We start from the raw sequence: 21,335 nt of genomic DNA on the forward strand, positions 1-21,335 counted from the left end.
GACAAGGCATGGGTGTTTTTACTACCCTGGTCACAACAAGTTTTCATTATAAAGCGGTAAAAATGCCAGCACCTAGATCACACTAGTGCTTACATGATTGCTAGCACTGGTGCAGCTGCATTGGTGCTGGAATACAGGTTTGCATTTTTCCAGTGTAGACAATGCCTTAAGGGGCAGCAGAGCAATGTATCCAACTTCTAAAGCTTAACTATATTAAAAATAAAAGTTGTACTCACATTAGATTTCCAGCTTGATCCCTCAGTTCAGTGAAATATAAAAGCAATAATTACATCCCCACACTTTAGCCATTTACAAACTTTCTTTCTGCACCATTCAATGTGGGGTGAAGGTCCTGGAGAAGTCTGACTTACTTGGAGCCCACAGAGCATAACAGGGGCAAAGACAGCAGAAAGAAAGTGAACAAATAGAAGCACTTTCCTTCCCCTCCCCCATACACTGCACAGCCCCTTGGCTGTGCTGCCAACTAAATAGAGAGCGGAAGGGACTCCTCTAGACAGCATGAATTAGCACCCTTTCCTTATGCCCTTTGATTTCTTTCTAACATTACCAGATAAGCAAACAATAACACAGAGCAGCCTATGGAACAACAGAGCTTTACCTCAGACGGTTCTTTTCTGTGGTAAAATAAACAGAACTGCCAAGTCTCATTCATAGGGAGGGATACTCCCTCATTTTCCTTTCATTGTAAGGCAGTTTCTGGGGTTGTGTGCTTCAGCTGCAAACGGTTGCCATCTCTACTTCCAGCTATGGAGAAACCAACAAATCAGAACAAGCTGATAAATATACTTGAATATGCATCAATCACTGGACTACAGATTCATTCTTACACTCTTGTATGCTCTTGCTTTCTCTACCTCTGGCCCAATGACAGTTATATTTATCCTCAAAGGGTTAGAGAGAGTGAGTGAGAATGACTCTGTAATCCAGTGGTTAGGTCTAGGGTTGCCAACTTTCTACTCACACAAAACCAAACACACTTGCCCTGCTCCTTCTCCAAAGCCCTGCCACCGCTCACTCCATTCCCCCGTCACTCACTCTCCCCACCTTCATTCACTCGCTCATTTTCACCAGGCTGGGGTGGGGAGGGAGTGAGGGCTCTGGCTGGGGGTGCAGGCTCTGGGATGGGGCCAGAAATGAAGAGTTCAGAGTGCAGGAGGGGCTACAGGCTGAGGCAGTGGGTTGAGATGCGAGAGGGGGTGAGGGCTCCAGCTGGGGGTGCAGGCTCTGGGGTGGTGCCAGAGATGAGGGGTTTGGGGTGCAGGAGGAAGCTGGGGGTGGAGTTGAGGTGTTCAGAGTATGGGCGGGGCTCTGGGCTGAGGCAGGGGGTTGGGATGTGGGAGGATGTATGGACTCTGAGCTGGGGGTGCAGGTTCCAGGGTGGGGCCAGAAATTAGGGGTTCAGGGTGCAGGAGAGGGCTCTGGGCAGGGGATGTGGGGATAGGGATGAAAAGTTTGGGGTGCAGGAGGGTGCTCTGGACTGGGATCAAGGGGTTTGGAGGGTGGGAGAGGGCAGGGGGTCAGGGGTTCAGGCTCCAGGTGGTGCTTACCTCAAGCAACTCCCAGAAGCAGTGGCATGCCCCCCTTCTGGCTCCTATATGGAGGTGCATCCAGGCGGCTCTGCATGCTGTCCCATCTGCAGGCGCCACCCCCGCAGTGCCTATTGGCTGGTCAATGGGAGTTGCGGGGGTGGTGGCTTGGGGCAGGGGGCAGCATGCAGAGCCCCCTGGCTGCCCCTATGCGTAGGAGCCAGAGTGGGGACATGCCAGCTGCTTCCTGGGAGCCGTGTGTCACGGAGGCTAGCAGGGACCCTGCCAACCCCCCTGTGCGGCACTGCCAACCAGACAGTCAACGGCCTGGTGAGCGGTGCTGACTGGAGCTGCCAGGATCCCTTTTCAGCCAGGTGTTCCAGTTGAAAACCGGACACCTGGTCACCCTAGTTAGGGCACATGTGGGAGACCTGGGATCCAGTCTCCCTGCTCCAATGACTCTCTTATTAGTTATCCACCATGCAACAACATCAACATCAGAGACTGAGGGAGCCATGCATCAGAATGCTCCCTGGCTCAGTGGTTAGCGCACTCTCCTGTTCAGATCCTTTCTCCTCTTCTGGCGGAGTGGAGGGAATTGAATCAGGGTCCTCCCCCATCTCAGATGACTGCTCTAATCACTGGGCTAAAAGTATAAGTTGGGTGGCAGCACCTCCTCCTCCTTCTATGTGGAATACCTAACTGGGTCCCACAACAAATGATTTAATCTGACTCCAGGTGACTGGTTTCTGTTCGTGGGTGGCTATGCAGAGCTACATATCTCACCGCAGCCCAGGCTTGGGCACCTGTCTCATCTGCATCTCCCAGGGGCTAATTTAAGCAGCTCCCCACCTATTCTGCTGGCTTTTTTGGATTATGTTCTTAGATGCCTATCGCTCCCCATTTATTGGCTAGGAGCCTAGGTGCCTAACTGGGTTTTGTGGATCCTATAGTTGTTTCTGTGATTTTCTAGGTGCCTAAAAGTTAGGTGCTGTGATGCTCAGCATTGCAATGCCTAAGTCCTTTTGTGGGTAATCTGACTAAATGAAGTTGGCCTATTTTGTCCCTATTAGGTCTTCTGCCAGCTGAATTCCAACACTGATGCCTTAGACATTGCTAATTGTTCATGTTCAAAGCTGAAAATATCTAATGCGAAATGCAAGTTTAAGATTGTGTGAAGCTCTCAATCTATAAACTGTGGAATAACAACTTTCAATTCCTTCTCCTGGCCAAAAGAGCAGAGGCTCAAAATAGGGAAGTTTGTCTTAGTACAACTACAATAGAATCATATTGATTTTAGTATTAAATAAAAATGAGCCCACTCAAGTCAGAGCCCTTCTGTTACACTCAAAGAGTTCTAGACTGGGGCCCTAGTTACAAGATATAAAGGGCCTAATTTTTCACCTGGGCTCCAGTGCCTAATCTCACAAAAATGCATATGAAAACATCTCTGTGCATGCAACATGGTATTTGCATATGAAAATTGAAAAGTTCCATGCACAGAGATAGTTAAGTGCTCTGTTAGCCAAAATGTGCTCTTGTGTATGCCAATGCTGGGTTTTGAAAGCACATGCATTGCACCCATGGCTCAAAATTTTCCCCAATGGGTAACAGTAAGAGAAAGTTAAAAAGCTAAATATATATGGCTTGGTTAAGCAAAGACAAATGGGGGAAATGCTAACCGTCTAGACACATATAACAGTTGTAGATACAGTGTTGCCAGCTCTTGTAATATTATTGAGAGTCTTGCATTATTTGGTGTTTTCTTAAAGCCCTGGCTCCTACGGTCGTTTTATTTAGTGAGAATCACAGCATTCTTTTTTTAAGCAATTTTTTAGTCCTTGTGATTGTAGAGAAAAGCTTGGAAATGTATACCAGAAAGGCTCAAAAAACAGAAATAAAAAGGATCCCAATTTTTTTTAAGGTCTCTTGATTTTTAAACCAATCTCATGATTTTGGGCGGCCTGACTCATTTTTGAAAGCTTGGAGTTAGCAATACCAAGGAAGGAGAAGAGTTATTTAGTGTGGTTGAAACTCTGTCAGAAGTTGTGATGAAATTAAGAAAGGGAAAACTTTGTTCCCCAGCCTAATAGATCTCACTGAAACTATCTCCCAAGGAAAGGGGTAGAAGAAGCCTCATCATGTGGGACATCTAAATCTAGACTGGAGAAAACACTGAAAAATGTACTGCAAGGAGAAATCATGCATTTAGAGTAGGATAGACTAGGTGATCTAGAGTCTTTAGCTTTTGATATCTATCCTTGTATGTACATGCCCTACAAAGAGTAAACTGGAGACAGAGAGCAGTTAGTGCACCTGGAGGGTGCGCCAGTCCTATTTGAACATGAAGCCCACTGTGGAGGAGCTGGGTCAAGTGATGAGCATAAGGGAGAGACACAGGAAAGGGGAAGGTTGGGTGTCTCTGCTCTCTGCAGATGGTCTGATAGCAATCAAGTGAATTGAGGAAAAAGCCAGAGGAGGGGAGTTAGCTCCTGTGGTGGGTCTCAAAATAAGAGCAAGATTCTGGGGAGGCAGTCCTGGGATGCTGATGTTCAGCTAAGGGACAGAGTACTTGGGAAGGGTTAAAGTTCAAATCTGGGGAGGGCAGAAGTTATTTAAGTTTACACTTTTGGTTGGGGACTTATTTGAGAACTTCAGCGGGAATCCTTTAAGTTGTAGCCCTGAAGGAAGGATGAAGGCTGAGACCATAGGGAGTTTGACAGGAGTGTTGCTACACAGTGAGCCTGGAAAGGGGGCTGTTGGGAAGGTGGACAAATGGCTGAGGTAGGAAGTCCCACAAGGAGGAAGCAGGGGGTCTGAGTAGACAGACCTTGCATGCTAAATGCAAAGTCCCTGAGCTGGGTCCCCAAGAAGAGGGGGAGCCTCGGTTCCCCCTACTGGCAGCTGGAAAAATGGTGGTGTGAAGATTCTGCAGACCAGTGGTTGAAGGATTACTGAGCTCGGACCTGGTTTAAGGACATGGGGATTATTGTTCATTTGGATTTTGTGCTCCTGTGGTATGGGGGTGACTCTAAATGACCTGGCTGAAGAGCTAATGAGAAGAGGCAGATAACACAGGGTTGAAGTGGCTGTCAGTAGGGGATGCTAGCTGAGCATCCAGCTATCCCATGAGGGGGCATGCCAGTGGTGAGTCACGTTTCTACATTGAACTTGGGGGGAGGGATAGCTCAGTAGTTTGAGCAGTGACCTGCTAAACCCAGGGTTCTGAGTTCAATCCTTGAGGGGGCCACTTAGGGATGTGGGGCAAAATCAATACTTGGTCCTGCAAGTAAAGGCAGGGGGCTGGTCTCAATGACCTTTCAAGGTCCCTCCTGGTTCTAGGAGATAGGATATCTCCATTCATTTATTGTCTGATACAGTGAGCATATAGGAGAGATGGTTATTGTGTAAGGTTTATCACCCTCCTTGGCTCATCCTCCAGCCCCCTTCATCATTACATAATATAAGTTCACTAGTAAGAACTTGAAGCATGTATTTCAGGAAATGACTTATGATTTCAGCCTCCAGGAGTACAAGCCCTGAAAACCTGATCCTTATCGGGGCGGCTCCAGGCACCAGCTCAGCAAGTGCATGCCTGGGGCGGCCTGCCAGTGGCTGTGAGGGCGGTCGTCAGGCTGCCTGCGGCAGCATGCCTGCGGGAGGTCCGTCAGTCCTGCAGCTTCGGTGGTAATTCGGCAGCGGGGATGCCGAAGACGTGGCACCGGCAGACCTCCCGCAGATATGCCGCCAAATCTGCGTGGCCAGCGGACCACCTGCAGGCGCGCCGCCGAAAGCTGCCTGACTGCCATGCTTGGGGTGGCAAAAACCATAGAGCCACCCCTGATTCTTATCCTCACAAAAACAAGCTCTGTGAACTCTGCCTAATCAAAAAGAAGAACAGGAATACTTGTGGCACCTTAGAGACTAACAAATTTATTAGAGCATAAGCTTTCGTGGACTACAGCCCACTTCTTCGAATGCATATAGAATGGAACATATAATGAGGAGATATATATACACACATACAGAGAGCATAAACAGGTGGGAGTTGTCTTACCAACTCTGAGAGGCCAATTAATTAAGAGAAAAAAAAAAAAAAAACTTTTGAAGTGATAATCAAGCTAGCCGAGTACAGACAGTGTGATAAGAAGTGTGAGAGTACTTACAAGGGGAGATAGTCAACGTTTGTAATGGCTCAGCCATTCCCAGTCCTTATTCAAACCGGAGTTGATTGTGTCTAGTTTGCATATCAATTCTAGCTCTGCAGTCTCTCTTTGGAGTCTGTTTTTGAAGTTTTTCTGTTGTAATATAGCCACCCGCAGGTCTGTCACTGAATGACCAGACAGGTTAAAGTGTTCTCCCACTGGTTTTTGAGTATTTTGATTCCTGATGTCAGATTTGTGTCCATTAATTCTTTTGCGTAGAGACTGTCCGGTTTGGCCAATGTACATGGCAGAGGGGCATTGCTGGCACATGATGGCATAGATCACATTGGTAGATGTGCAGGTGAACGAGCCCCTGATGGTATGGCTGATGTGATTAGGTCCTATGATGATGTCACTTGAATAGATATGTGGACAGAGTTGGCATCGGGGTTTGTTACAAGGATAGGTTCCTGGGTTAGTGGTTTTGTTCAGTGATGTGTGGTTGCTGGTGAGTATTTGTTTTAGGTTGGGGGGTTGTCTGTAAGCGAGGACAGGTCTGTCTCCCAAGATCTGTGAGAGTAAAGGATCATCTTTCAGGATAGGTTGTAGATCTCTGATGATGCGCTGGAGAGGTTTTAGTTGGGGGCTGAAGGTGACAGCTAGTGGTGTTCTGTTATTTTCTTTGTTGGGCCTGTCTTGTAGGAGGTGACTTCTGGGTACTCGTCTGGCTCTGTCAATCTGTTTTTTCACTTCAGCAGGTGGGTATTGTAGTTTTAAGAATGCTTGATAGAGATCTTGTAGGTGCTTGTCTCTATCCGAGGGATTGGAGCAAATGCGGTTATATCTTAGAGCTTGGCTGTAGACAATGGATCGTGTGGTGTGTCCTGGATGGAAGCTGGAGGCATGTAGGTAAGTGTAGCGGTCAGTAGGTTTCCGGTATAGGGTGGTATTGATGTGACCATCGCTTATTAGCACAGTAGTGTCCAGGAAATGGACCGCTTGTGTGGATTGATCTAGGCTGAGGTTGATGGTGGGATGGAAATTATTGAAATCATGGTGAAATTCCTCAAGGGCTTCTTTTCCATGGGTCCAGATGATGAAGATGTCATCAATGTAGCGCAAGTAGAGTAGGGGCGTTAGGGGACGAGAGCTAAGGAAGCGTTGTTCTAAGTCAGCCATAAAAATGTTGGCATATTGTGGGGCCATGCGGGTACCCATAGCAGTGCCGCTGACTTGAAGGTATATATTGTCCCCAAATGTGAAATAGTTGTGGGTGAGGACAAAATCACAAAGTTCAGCCACCAGGTTAGCTGTGACATTATCAGGGATACTGTTCCTGATAGCTTGTAGTCCATCTTTGTGTGGAATATTGGTGTAGAGGGCTTCTACGTCCATAGTGGCCAGGATGGTGTTTTCTGGAAGATCACCGATGGATTGTAGTTTCCTCAGGAAGTCAGTGGTGTCTCGAAGATAGCTGGAATACTCAAAAACCAGTGGGAGAACACTTTAACCTGTCTGGTCATTCAGTGACAGACCTGCGGGTGGCTATATTACAACAGAAAAACTTCAAAAACAGACTCCAAAGAGAGACTGCAGAGCTAGAATTGATATGCAAACTAGACACAATCAACTCCGGTTTGAATAAGGACTGGGAATGGCTGAGCCATTACAAACGTTGACTATCTCCCCTTGTAAGTACTCTCACGCTTCTTGTCGCACTGTCTGTACTCGGCTAGCTTGATTACCACTTCAAAAGTTTTTTTTTTTTTTTCTCTTAATTAATTGGCCTCTCAGAGTTGGTAAGACAACTCCCACCTGTTTATGCTCTCTGTATGTGTGTATATATATCTCCTCATTATATGTTCCATTCTATATGCATCCGAAGAAGTGGGCTGTAGTCCACGAAAGCTTATGCTCTAATAAATTTGTTAGTCTCTAAGGTGCCACAAGTACTCCTGTTCTTCTTTTTGCGGATACAGACTAACACGGCTGTTACTCTGAAACTTGCCTAATCAAAGCAGCTCCCATTTTGCATATTGAATACTTGCCACTAGCTGCCTGTAAAGGAGCTGCAGAGTGAGGCATTTTCACTGAAATTATTAATTGAATGACTCTAAAGTCAGAAGAAATTGTGGACTCTCAATCTAGTGGCAGAAAAAAACCAAACAGAACAAAAGAAAATAAACTGCTTGTTATAAAATCTCGTTCCTCAGCAACAAATCAAATGATAAAATACTCACACACTGGCATTCATATTACAAACAGCAAAAGATTATGTACATATAATAGCTTATTAAAGAAGAGTGCCCTACATTAACACTACAGTATTCCTCAATATGTACCCTTGTACACTTTGAAGATAGAAGAACAGGAGTACTTGTGGCACCTTAGAGACTAATAAATTTATAAATTTGTTAGTCTCTAAGGTGCCACAAGTACTCCTGTTCTTCTTTTTGCGGATACAGACTAACACGGCTGTTACTCTGAAACTTTGAAGATAAATATTCAACCCTATGTGATATGCTGCCATCTCGTGGCTTCAAAATGTTGCTGCAGCATGTGTTTTGCACATATGTATCTCTGACCTCAAAGGGTGCGGCTACGCTGCCCTGCCCCAAGAAAAGGCAATAAGTCTCAGACCCCAGGCCAAATGACTCTGCTCAGGTGTCTCATGCTATGGGGCTACAATTAGAATGTAGACATTCTCGTTCAGGTTGCAACCCGGGCTCTGACACCCACTCCTCTAGCTGGGTTTCAGAGTCTGGTCTGCAGCCTGAGAAGAAATGTCTACACTGTTATCTTTAGCCCCAGAGCGTGAGCTGGAGTCAGTTGACTCAGGTTCTGAGATATGCTGCCATAGTGTGTGTGTGATTTTTTGCGGTGTAGACGTATCCAAAGAAATTCACATGCAGGATCTGTCATGGTCAGATGTCGGGTCTTGTATTCTGTCTGTTCTGCTATTTATTATTTGTATTACCATAGTGCGTAGGAGCACCAGATATGGACCAGGACCCCATTTTGCTAGGTCCTGTACAAACAGAACAAAAAGACCATCCCTGCTTCAAGGGTCTTACAATCTAAGCATTAAAAGGGATAACTCTTTTTTGCTACTTGTAGAGTAACTTATAAATAACCAAATAAACTGGAAGCTCTTTTTTGATTGGGGGGGATGGGAATTGGACCACTTGTTTAGGAAAGGATTTAGGAGTCTAGCTGTGGGCAACCAAGTTTGAAAATGTTGCTCTTCACTTTAGCCATCTGTAAAACCATGCTAATACTTAGCTATCTCACAGGGTATGCTGAGAAATAATTATGTATAAAGAATTGGAGATAATTCTTATTTCCTCTTGGTAGAGATCTTTCACAAAAGATCTAAATCATGACAAGTCAGGGAAACAGTAGATGACTCAAATATTTTTAGGGTCAAAGTTATTTCTTAACATTCACCAATCACTCCTTAATTTCATCTGAAAGGTTCCTATGCTAAGTCTTGAAACTTAGTACTGAAAAAAGCATAGAATAAAAGGCTGACAGTTAGGCTGAATCCTCCAGTTCATAGATTAATAGATTTTAAGGCCAAAAAGGACCATTATGATCTACTCTGACCTCTCAAATAACACAGGATAAAGAATCTTGCCCATTAATTTCTGCATCAAGCCCATGTACTTCAGCTCAAGCAGAAGTTATCTTTAATTCTTCCTTCAGGGCCAGAACTCTTCCTAGTGATTCTCTCACTGCAAAACCCTGTTCTTAGGCTACATCTACACTACAGGAGGGAGTCGATTTATGATACGCAAATTCAGCTACGTGAATAGCATAGCTGAATTCGACATATCGCAGCCGACTTACCGCGCAGTGAGGACCGCGGCAAAATCGACCTCCGCGGCTTCCTGTCGACGGCGCTTACTCCCACCTCCGCTGGTGGAGTAAGAGCGTCAATTAGGGGATCGATTGTCGCCTCCCGACGGGACGCGATAAATCAATCCCCGAGAGGTCGATTTCTACCCGCCGATTCAGGCGGGTAGTGTAGACCTAGCCTTAGTGTGCCTGGGAAGGAATGGGTTAACTAATTCTCCACAGCTTGCCCAGCAGCAACCTTAATCCCTCCTTTACCAAAGGGGGTTAGCTAACCCCTTTCATGCCAGCCTATAGAGAGGTTCTAATCTAGACATCTAAATTGGGGGTACCAGACAGCTGGCCTGCTTTATTGTGGCCTATATAACACATTCAGTTTAAAAAGCTTTTCAAAGTACATTTCTAGCCCTCATGATTACACTCATTTCATATTCACCAAATTATCTTTGTGATATAGCACTTTCTTCCTGAGTGTGCAGACAAGCTGAAACCAAAGCTTTTAGGCCATGTCTACACTGTGAGCTAGGGGTGTGATTCCCCTGCTTATGTCCACATACTTGTGCTGGTACTCTTCAAACTAGTGTGTATATAAATAGCAGTGTAGCCGTAGTCTCATGGTAGTGTCAGTGGAGGCATGGCTGAGCTGTGATAAGTAGATACCCACTGGTTTTAGGTGGGTTTGTACGATGCATGACTCTGTCATACCTCCATTACTGTTACCTGTACTACTGTGGCTACACTGCTACTTATATTTGCACTAGCTTGATGAAAGCTACCATAAGTACGTGAAAACACAGAGGGGAATCATGTCCCTAGCTCATAGTGTAGACAGCCTTAGGGGTATAAACTCCTTTGACTTCTATTAATATCATTGAGGTATCAACTCTAAAGCCAAGTTGACGTAATGTTATATATTTTGAAACCTGCTGGAGCAGCAGTGTGTACAGGCCACTAGGCTTTGCATGTGGTATACAGTTAGGAAACAGTTATTTGCAGCTCACTATGCCCCTGTGGTTCCTTCATTTAACATTTCTTGTGTAAAAATCAAGACACAATTGGGGACAAGGATGGAATGGTCTTAAGCAACTTCAGAACAAGCATCTCCTGGGGCACTAATTATCCTCCAAGTGACCAGAGTGCAGACCCATCAACTCACTCCCTGCAGCCACCTCAGCCAGGACCCCTCTTGTTGTCTTGCTTGCTGGCGGGCTGGCTGCTGCTTGGACGCCCTGCTGGTCTTCCTCCCAGGGAGGGAGCATCTCCACCACCACTGAGGCCTCTCCTGGCTCATTGCCACTGCTGCTGCTGCTGCTGTCAGAGGAGTTGCTGCTGTTGCTGGAAGAGGAGGCTGTTGCAGAGGTACTCTTGTTGCTGTGACTGTTGCTGTTGCCCGGACTGTGCTTTTTTCCATCCTCGTCTTTGCCAGTGCTGTGGCAGTTGTTGCTGCTGTTGTCGGTGAGCGAGCCCACTCCTTTCCAGTCCACCTGTTCCCCCACTACCACCATCATCTCCTCTGTGACTCCCACAGACCATCTGGGACTGTCTCTACTTACTAACTCAGCTGCTCCCCCCTACCGCTTTGCCACCTTGGACTGCAGCAGCAGCCAAGACTTTGTTCTCAAGCACAGATGGTTACACGTGTCCTCCTCCTCCTCCCCTTGGCCTTGTTAGTGTCCCCCCCCACTTCCCCAGATGCTCTAGACTGGTGGGCCCTCCCACCCTCTGTTTGCCCCACATAGCAGTTTGCCCCTTTTTCCTTTGCTACTAGCCCCGTCTGCCCACAGCTGACCACTTTGTTTGTCCCTCCTACCCTGCTCTAGTCCCCTAGAGTTTTTTTGTTAGTTTGCCTGTCCTGCCCCAGACCTGTTTTCAACCGATTCTTTTCACACCACCTCTACCCCACCCCTGCCCCTCGCCCTCCTGCTTGATCCATGCACTCATGCCCTCCCAGCAATTGTGAACCCAGACCCGGCTCCAGGTTTTCTGCCACCCCAAGCAGCGGGGAAAAAAAAAAAAAAAAAAAAAGCTGATCGGCGGCACTTCGGTGGCAGCTCAATCGCGCCGGTCCATTCTTTGGCGGCAGTTCGGCGGTGGGTCCTGCACTCCCTCTTTTCCACTTCAGCGGCAGCTCAAAGAGGAAGAGAGAGACTGAGGGAACCGCTGCCGAAGACCCGGACGTGCCGCCCCAATACCGGAGGGAGTGCTGCCCCTTTGTATTGGCCGCCCCAAGCACCTGCTTCCTTCACTGGTGCCTGGAGCCGGCCCTGTGTGAACCCCCCTTTTCTGTTGATCCCCACTGTACACTACACTCCCTAATGTTGTTATAGTGTCCTCCCCACTTATCCAGTGCAGCCAGAGGAGGAAGTGCTCCCATTCCGTGTAAGGCCCCTGTGACCCCTCCTTGTTGGTTCCCTGTTCTCCTGCCCGCAGCCTAACGGGGAGGAGTGATTAGCCGCCTCCCCTTTTCCTTTCCCTGCACATCCCCCTCCGGTGCTTTCTCCTGCCCCCTTTCCCTGGATGGCAGGGGAGATTGCGGAACGGCGTCCCCAGTTGATCCCATTGCCCCCCCCCTCATTTTGCTCCCCTATCCACCCCTGCAGTTACCACTTCAACCAGTTCTGCCGGGTCCATCGTTACCGCCCCTACTGAGGCAGCAGCAGGCACAGGTGAGGACTCCTCTGCTGCCAGGGATTCCACCCCACCACCAGTGGGTAAGAAAGGCCAGGGGAAGAAGAAGGGCAAGAGCCATGCCCAGAAGGCAAAATCTCCCATGGTCGTGACCATTCTCCCTGCCACTGTCCTGCCATCAGCCGCAGCTCCCCCTCTCCTTGCCGTTCCCTCCACCAGCTGTGGGGGCACCCATCTATCGGCCCCCAGAGTGTACACGTAGGTGCCTGCAACCCCTCTGTCCACCACACTGTCATCTGCCCCCGCCGTCTCCCCTACTTCCATCTGTAGTGGCCAGGGCCCCTTACCCACCCTGACCAGGAAGCACGGCATCCGTTGGCTCCTAGTGTCTCACCCCACGTGAAGACCTATGTGCAAGCATTAGTGCGGGTGGTGGCCATCATGGCAGCCTTTAAGAGATACTGGAAGGTTGTCTTCTTCCTTGCATCAGAGGCTGCTAACAAGGAGGCACTGGAGAAGGGCCTTATGGTGGGTGGCCTCTACATCCCCCTCAAATCCCTGGAGGACCTGGGTATACAGGTAGTTTTTAACTCTGTCCCATCCTTGCTTCCCAATGCTGACCTTCTTCCCTTCCTCTCCACCCTGGGGAAGCTCTATCCATTATTAGCCCTCTCCCGTTGGGCTACAAGGACCCTGCCCTGACCACATCCTCTTTTCCGCCGGCAGGTATAGATCCAGCTACCCCTGGCAGCATGTGACAGAGAGGCTCTCAAGGAGTCATTCCAGATGCGCCATCAGGGGGTCCAGTAGTGGATGCACTATTCCTCGGGAGAGGCCCGGGGTTTCCTCTGCCAGGTGGCAGGGCACATCCGGAGGGACTTGGACCCCTGAAATCTAGGAGGACCCCAGCCTTGTCACCACCAGCAACCCTGGATGCCTGGTTCCCGCTGCCGACCCATCCTCTTCCGTCTGCCACTGCCTGCACTCTGGCCCCAGGGATAGCCCCCCGCAGCCCCCGCCATTGTGCCCAGACGAGTGGGTGGGCCCCGCCGCTGCTGTGTATAGTGAGGTAGAGCCTGCAGAGGAGAGGGCAGCTGGGCTGTAACCGGGCTTGGGAGAGGGCCTGCCCCAGGGAGAGACCTCCCTTCCCCTGTCTACTTGGCGTGCACCAGGTTGCAGCCCCTTTTCCAGCTCCTCCAGAACCTTCTCCTAAGATTCTGGCTGCACTTTTCCCCACATCTTCTGATTTACACATACACCCTATCTGTGGCCCCACAAAGTCACAAGACCTCCTCATCAACCTCCTCCTGGCACTGGCCATAGGGTTGCCAACTTTCTACTCACACAAAACTAAACACCCTTGCCCTGCCCCTGTCCTGCCCCTTCTCTGAGGCCCCACCCCTACTCAGTCCATTTCCCCCTCCCCCCCCATCACTCGCTCTTCCCACCCTCACTCACTCGCTTATTTTCACTGGGCTGGCTCACCCGGGGTGGAGCCAGAAATGAGGGGTTCAGAGTGTGGGAGGAGGCTCCAGGCTGGGACAGAGGGTTAGGTGCAGGGGATGAGGGCTCCGGCTGGGGATGCAGGCTCTGGGGTGGGGCCAGGGATGAGGGGCTTGGGGTGCAGGAGGGTGCTCCGAATTGGAACTGAGGGGTTCGGAGGGTGGGAGGGGGATCAGGGCTGGGGCAGGGGGTTGGGGCATGGGGAGAGGGAGTGAGGGCTCCAGCTGGGGGTGCAGGCTCTGGGGTGAGGAACTTTTTTTCTGTCATGGGCCACTGACCCACAGAAAAACATCAATCCCTGCCTGGGGAGGTGCAGAGGCTCAGGGCTTCCCCCTGCAGCGGGGCGAGCTGGTGCTCGCGGCTCCTGCCCCACAGGGGAACAGGGAGCCCTGCTACGTTTCCCACCCTTGTCCTAGGTGTAGGAGCCGGAGGGAGGACATGCCTGCTGCTTACTGGGAGCTGCGTGAATTGGAGGCGAGCAGGGAGCCTTCCAGCCCCACTGCGTGGCACCACCAACTGGAGAGTCAACGGCCCAGTCAGCAGTGCTGACTGGAGCCACCAGGATCCTTTTTCAACCAGGTGTTCCGGTGAAAAACCGGAACTGGCCAAAGGGGCCATCTATAAAACCAGGAAGAAGATGCTGGATGGGGAGTGCTGTGCGACTTTGGGGCCTATTTCTGCAACCAGGCAGAGTTTCTCTGGGCCATGTCCTTTGGCTCCTCAGACACTTTTGAGGAGCAGCAGACGCTGTCCAGGGTTCTTTGTTCTGTGTCCCCTTCCAGTTTCCGGTTTATGGCCCCACAAGTTCACTCCTGTCACTGTTTTCTTATTAGTTGTACCCCAAAATAATTTGGGCCTCAGGTTTAGTCGCTCCTCCCCTTAGGCTGGGGGGGAGGGCTTCAGACGAGGGCAAGCTTGTGCCCGCTCACCTCTGGAATTCAATAAGTACTCAGTCCTTGCACTCTGTCACAATGGCTCATCTGAAATTCCTTGGAGATCAGAGACTATCTACTAGTCATTGCTCTGACATTGCTTATAGTTTGCAGCCATTGTACTAACAATGACAAAATTTGGGTTATATTTTTTTTTTTAAAAAGCTAATATGTCTAGAATTTTTCAAAATCCTTTTGTGTTTAACAAATGACAAGACCTAGAGCTGGTCAAAAAAACGTCAATTATTTTTCCATTGGAAACTTTCTAATTTTTTAATTTTGTTTTTATTGAAATTTCCCCTGGAAATATTTTGGTGTTTGTAATGAAAAACAAAACCAAAAAGATTCATTTTCCAAACATATATTTTTTTGGAACAAAACCTTTTTTTAACAAAAACTTGTACCCAAACCTGATTATTTACCCAAATATCTTGTAGCTTTTGGTGTGCAGTTTCCCAACAAAAATCAGTTTTGTTAAAATTTTTACTTTTAACAAATCTATTTTCATTAAATTGCTTTTTCATGAATATATTTTGACCAAGACTACACAATATAAAGCCATGCGGAAGACACAGCATTGTTATTGGGCCCAGTATTAATATTTCTCTATTCTTCACACAGTAATTTCTTATAGAAAGGGAGGGATAGCTCAGTGGTTTGAACATTGGCCTGCTACACTCAGGATGGTGAGTTCAGCCTTTGAGGGGGCCACTGAGGGATCTGGGGCAAAATCAGTTCTTGATCCTGCTAGTGAAGGCAGGGGGCTGGACCCAATGACCTTTTGGGGTCCCTTCCTGTTCTATGAGATAAGTATATCTCCATATATTATCTATTTTTGGAAAGTGAATTCTCTGTGCAGTGTTAGTGGTAAGAGTTAGGCTTTTTATTGGTCCGTCTGTTAATTAAGAAAGCAGACCTTTCTTTGACAAGCAAGCCACTATTCAGACAAACTACCACTAGATGGCATTCTTAACTTCGCATACAATATGGATGGCCAATATGATTAGAACAAATGAGCACCAATGAGGGTTATATATAATTAGAGTCCAAAAGACAACCAAAAAATCCCAAACTAACAATAACCAAGTTAGCTGAGCATCTGAGGCCTTGGTCCTGGAACTGGCTCAGCATTGGGCCAGTTGCAGGATTAGGGCCTTAATTTTTTGAAATATTAGTGAAATTACAAAGAAAATCCATGTGAATATTTTTAATAACTATGCATTTAACATATAGAAAAGCAGAAGAGATTGTAGTCAACCACAGCTGAGAATAAAAGACAGTCCTCAAATCAATAGACTCTGGGCCCAATATTGCACTCCTCACTCACACAACTCTTACTGGAGTCAGTGGGAGCATTCTCTGAATGACATCAGGAGCAGGTGTCTGAATCTGACTCTGCTCCATTTTAACAGCTTTATGACAGTGTAATTCCACTGTAATCAATGAAGTTATACCAGCATTATGACAGTGGCAAAGCTCATTATCCAAGTGTGATGGGGTGTACTCCTCACAGTGGCCCTACAGGAGCTGAATTAGTCCAAGTGGGCCCAATGAGCCAATTAAGCTGCAAATAGTGGAGATTTAGGCTGTGTGGAGGGAGCTAAGTAGAAGGAAGCTCACCTGTGAGGGAACAACCCAGGCTTCTATAAAGCCAGGAAGCTGACAACAGCATGGAAGGCAGCTTGAGGCAAGGGAGAAGTGTCACTGTAAGATGGAGTCCAGGGGTAAGAGCAGTAAGGTTGGTGTAAGTAGAGCCCTTAACTCTTCACTAGAGCGCCCTGGGCCACAGTTTCCGCCCCCCCCCCCCTAGCCACTGCAAAAGTGGTATTGCTAAGGGTAGTGGATAAAAAGGCTGTTGGAATCATTTCTGGAAAGACATAGTTAGGGCAGCAGGTACAAGGGCTGCCTGATGCTGCTTGTGGAGAGAGATTTGGAAAGACCACTCTTGAAGGTGAAACTGCTGAGTGACTTGGCTGGAGGGTCAAGTTCTGAAGAGGAAGCAGTAGCTCCTGGAGCGTGAGAGAGGCTGCAGGGCAGGCATAGGTATATATATAGAGAGAGAGAGAATGCCAGGGGTGAAAGTAACTTGCCAGTATGCTGAACCCCTGAGGTGGGCGTGGCCTCAACTGGAAGAGGCATAGCCTCAATGGGAAGAGGTGAGGCCTTTCAAGATTTAAAGGCCCTGTGGCTGGGAGCCCCAGGGCCTTTAAATCATGCTGGAGCTACCAGCTGCAGAGTGGCTGGGAGCCCTGGGGCTCAGGGATGAATTAAAGGGCCCAGGGCTCTGGCAGTGGTGATGCTCTGGGCCCTTTAAATCGCTGTGGGAGCCCTGCTGCCGCTACCCCAGGCAGCAGGGCTGGGGTAGCGGCGGCAGGGCTCTGGTGGTGCAGGGAGCCCCGGGTCCTTTAAAGTGCTGCTGGAGCTCCAGCAGTGGGGCTCGGGTGGCCTTTTAAAGGGCCTGGGGCTCCCCACAGAGGCTGGAGCTCTGAGACCTTTAAATCCCTGCCCGAGCTTGGCTGCCAGAGCTCTGGTGGTGATTTAAAGGTCCGGGGCTCCTGCAGCGGCTGGAGCCCTGGACCCTTTAAATCACTGCTGGAGAAGCCGGTCCGGCACAACGTACTGGCTTACTTTCATGTCTATGGAGTGCACTTGCAGGAAGGGGTGTTGGCCTGGCATAGCTAATCCCCAGAACCAGCAGAGATGCCATCCAGTGGTGAGTAGAACACCCCATTATACCAGGAGATATGTTTTTTGACAACCTTTTGTAGGTTGCCCTCCTATTGAAACTTTTTCTTGGCATGCCTTTCTTGGGCTTGCCCTTTAAATTTGGCACAGACAGCTGCAGCCCAAAAGCAACCATTTTGAAACTAGCAAGCTATTGGAGAAAGCATTGTTCTCCCTTTCATTTGGCAGTTTTTCCCCCATACACCTCTTCCTTTGCTTATTGCTGAAAAGATGCAGTCTCAAAAATTCCTGGGATCTGGGTTTGGTTCTGAGTTGCTTGCTGATGCTTATTTCTTGAATTGGCTAAATCTGAACACCGAATGTGCATCTCCCCAAAGTTGGAAAGTTCATGTTTGATTCTGGATTTTGACACCCCTTTGATTAAATGTAGGAGTGCTCAGATCTGTAGTTTTGGTTCACTAAATGATAAAGATGCAGTGATTTGGTTTTAGTGTTTGGTGCTAGTTTTTCAGGACTACCTTGACATTTCATCAAACATGAGCTGAAGTAGTGTTCAAATCCCACCTAATGTTAGGGGAGGATTCAAGATACAGGTCTGAGTCGAAATTGTGCTAGGGATGCATTGTGGTCCAATGGCTAATGTGCAAGTCGGGAGTCTTGGGTTCTATCTCCTCTCTACCATTGACTAGCAATGTGACTTGGGCAGTCACTTTGCCTCCTGGTCCCTCAGTTTTCTTATCTGCAGAGTGGGAATTAGCTTAGCTTACTTAGTTTTTTATTTTGAAGCAGGTTTTGCAATATCTAGATCTCAAAATAGATAGAAAACCCTATGTACTGCAGCATTTGGGTTTGGAATCAACCTCCCTGGAATCTCACTAGTCATTCAGATAGAAATCTCAGAGAGAGAGCACAAGGCGATAGCTGCAATTTAGTGTGACTGGCTGGTCTCAGATTTTGGCCACACCTAAAGCAGAATGGAAAAACAGGTAGACTAGAACCAGAACTTCAGATCTGAATCATTATTCTCCAGTCATCTCCAGATTCATAGCTCATCTATCCTACAACTGTTGAATCAAAACAGAAAAATTCAATATCGTACTACTCAGGAAACTTTGCATTTGGATCTGGTCATCGAAATTCCACACCCGAGCATGTTCAGATCCAAGGTTTTATTATCTCAATTGTAGAAAGCACTGAATTCTGTGTATGTATGGTTACAAAGGGCCACAACTTTTGTTACTAACTGACCAATACAACAATTTTCCATTTTAAAATGGGCTAGACTTCTGTATGCCCTGTCACCTGGCTTTTACCTAGTTTGCCTAGTCATTTCTTTCCTGGCTTCCTTTGTATGGAAAGCAAAACTCTTCCTCTCAACTCATTGTGAAGGCAGAAATTCCTCACTCACCCTTAGGCCTTGTCTACAAAACTCTGTAATGTAGACAAAAGTTATGCCGCTTTAATAAAAGCACTTTAATTAAACCGCTGTTGCATGTCCACACTATGCTCTGTGTCACAAAGCACATCCACACTAGTAGCTCTTGCATCAACACAGAGCAGTGTACGGTGGGTAACTATTCCCACTGTGCAACTGGCCTCAGGGTGCTTTGGGAAGGGTATGCAATGCCTTGTGGGGCAGGTACAGTGTTACATGATGCGGGTTTCTCAATCCCATTGTTCCATGGGCATCCTTCTAGATTGTTGGCTGCTTTTTTCAACTAAAGTGTTGGGTGGGGAGGAGGGAGAGTGTGAGACAGGGAGCGTGTGTGGGATGGGGGAGAGATTGTGTGTGTTAGAGACACCATGCAGACACTGTCATCCAAGTTCAGATCACAGCCTGAGCAGCCAATCCTGGGGGTCTCTCCCCACACAGCAGCAGCCTGTTCTGCCTGACTGCTGATTCCACATTAATGGTTCTGTGATTCCCTCTGAATTCTCCTACACCCTCCTCAGCTACAAGGAGTGGCATTCTCACCAGCTCTGTGAGCTCTCCATGCTGAGGAATGTCAAAGCTCCCCAGAGTTTTGAAAGGAGAGGGACACCTGCCTCCGTAGCTAGATGCAGGGCAGCCGGAGTTCAAAACAGACAGCAGAATGATCACAGTGAGCATTGTGGGATACTGAGGGAGGCCAATTATGGCGACATAGTGAACAGCAGTGTCTACACTGATGCTTTGTTGCTTTAACTTTGGCATGAAGCTTTTTTGCGGCATTTGTCAAGGTGGTTTTATTTTGTCGGCAAAACAGCAGAGTTTGCCACCAGAAGTAGCTTTGTAGCGTCTCCACTGTTTTGTCAGCAAAAGCTGCCTTTTGCTGACAAAATTGTGAAGTATAGACAAGGCCTTAGGCTACTTACATTTCAGTACTAGCTTTGGACCTGGATCTGTCTTAGGTCCTCAGCACACAGATAAGTGATAAATGCCTTAGAAATACCTCAGATTTGTTGTCAGCTGGGATGAGGGATGTGTGTCTCATGGAAAACTGATAATTCTCCAAAGATGCAGCAAAAGGTAAAAATATTGCTGATTTTCTTCCCCTCTGGCTATACATATTTTTGCTGCTAAATGGGATAGCTGTCAGGGTACATTAATTTCAAGGCTTGTAACCTTGATGGTCTCCTTTAAAAGGCTGCTGGCATCATTTTTGCTTATTTTCTTATTACTGTTTTCATCTTCTCTCCTTCCAATTTTGTTTTATCCGGTTGGGACTTGTCTGAGTTAGATCATAAGCTGTTTGGGACAGGACTGTATCTTCATGTGTTTGTACAGCACCTGGCATACTGGGGCTTCATCCTGATTGGTGCTTCTGGCATAATACTAGCATTGTTTGAAACATTTCAAAATTTAAAATGTAAAAGGGGACAGCATGATGCAACAAAGCCTGAAATGATGGGATAGGTGCCACAACTGGAATTGGTGGGAAATTGTTTTCCCATCCTATGAACATTTTTCCAAGTTTTCAATATTTTTTCCATTCTGTACCAGAACAAAACAGATCTTTCCAGACAAAAAAACACCACTTTGTCAAAATGAGTGCTAAAGGGCTATATTAATTCTCTCCAAATCGCTATTTGATTTATACGGAGTGGAACAGCGTCAACATGAGGGACTGAAACGGACCCATCCAATAGCTTGGTGGTTAGGATACACATCCTGGGATGTGATACCTGGGCTTAAATCCCTCCTCCAAATCAAGCAGAGTAGGGATTTGACTTTGGGTCTCCTGCATCCTGGGTGACCTCTCTAACAACTAAGTTGGTGGTTGGTCTTTTTCTTCATCTCATTTTGATCTGACAGTCCATCCTGACCTTGAGAAATATTTCCTGATGAAAGTTCTGTCAAAACTGGTACAGATCCACACAGTTTTTGACAAATTCCCAATGATCTCCAGCCACTATGCACAAGTACAGTGATGCCTGGAGGGACTGCTGTATGTGGACACTGCATTAGTTTAAACAAAGCAAGATGATCAATCCACACCCACTGAATGCTTGGAGTGAAGGGTGTTGCTTGCCGCTGCAGTGCTTAACCTTGCAAGGCCGCCTCCTGCTGCAGCCGCCAATGCTATATTTCCTAAGGAAAGAATGGGCAATCGAAGTGTGGATCTTCAAATTACAGATAACTCACTTTCCCTCCTTTAGGAATTACTGAATGGATTTGTAGTGCAACTCTAAAGCTACAGTATTTCTACCTATACCTCCAAATCAGGCAAGGTCCAAATGTAGGACACAATGAGATACAAAGACCCAAAATGAGGGTGGGGGATGACAAATTATTCATGCAAGAGACTTTAAAAGCTTTGGATTCAAATGCTTGGTATAAATTACTGTCTATAAAGTGAGTTTCATAATTCTTTATTTCCTATGTAAATTTTCAACAATAAAAGTGAGGGGGGGGGGGACAAACTTGTATAGAACATGAGGTGCTTTGAGACTAAGATGGGTGATGCCTCTTGAAATGAGGCATTAAGATAAATGGTTGCCAAAAAACCTCCGACTGGTAACACTGGATGTTGCTGCAAGAGTGGGAGCAAGGTAAGGTC

The sequence above is a fragment of the Malaclemys terrapin genome, chromosome 5, assembly GCF_027887155.1.
Source record: "Malaclemys terrapin pileata isolate rMalTer1 chromosome 5, rMalTer1.hap1, whole genome shotgun sequence".
Taxonomy (NCBI): Eukaryota; Metazoa; Chordata; order Testudines; family Emydidae; genus Malaclemys; species Malaclemys terrapin.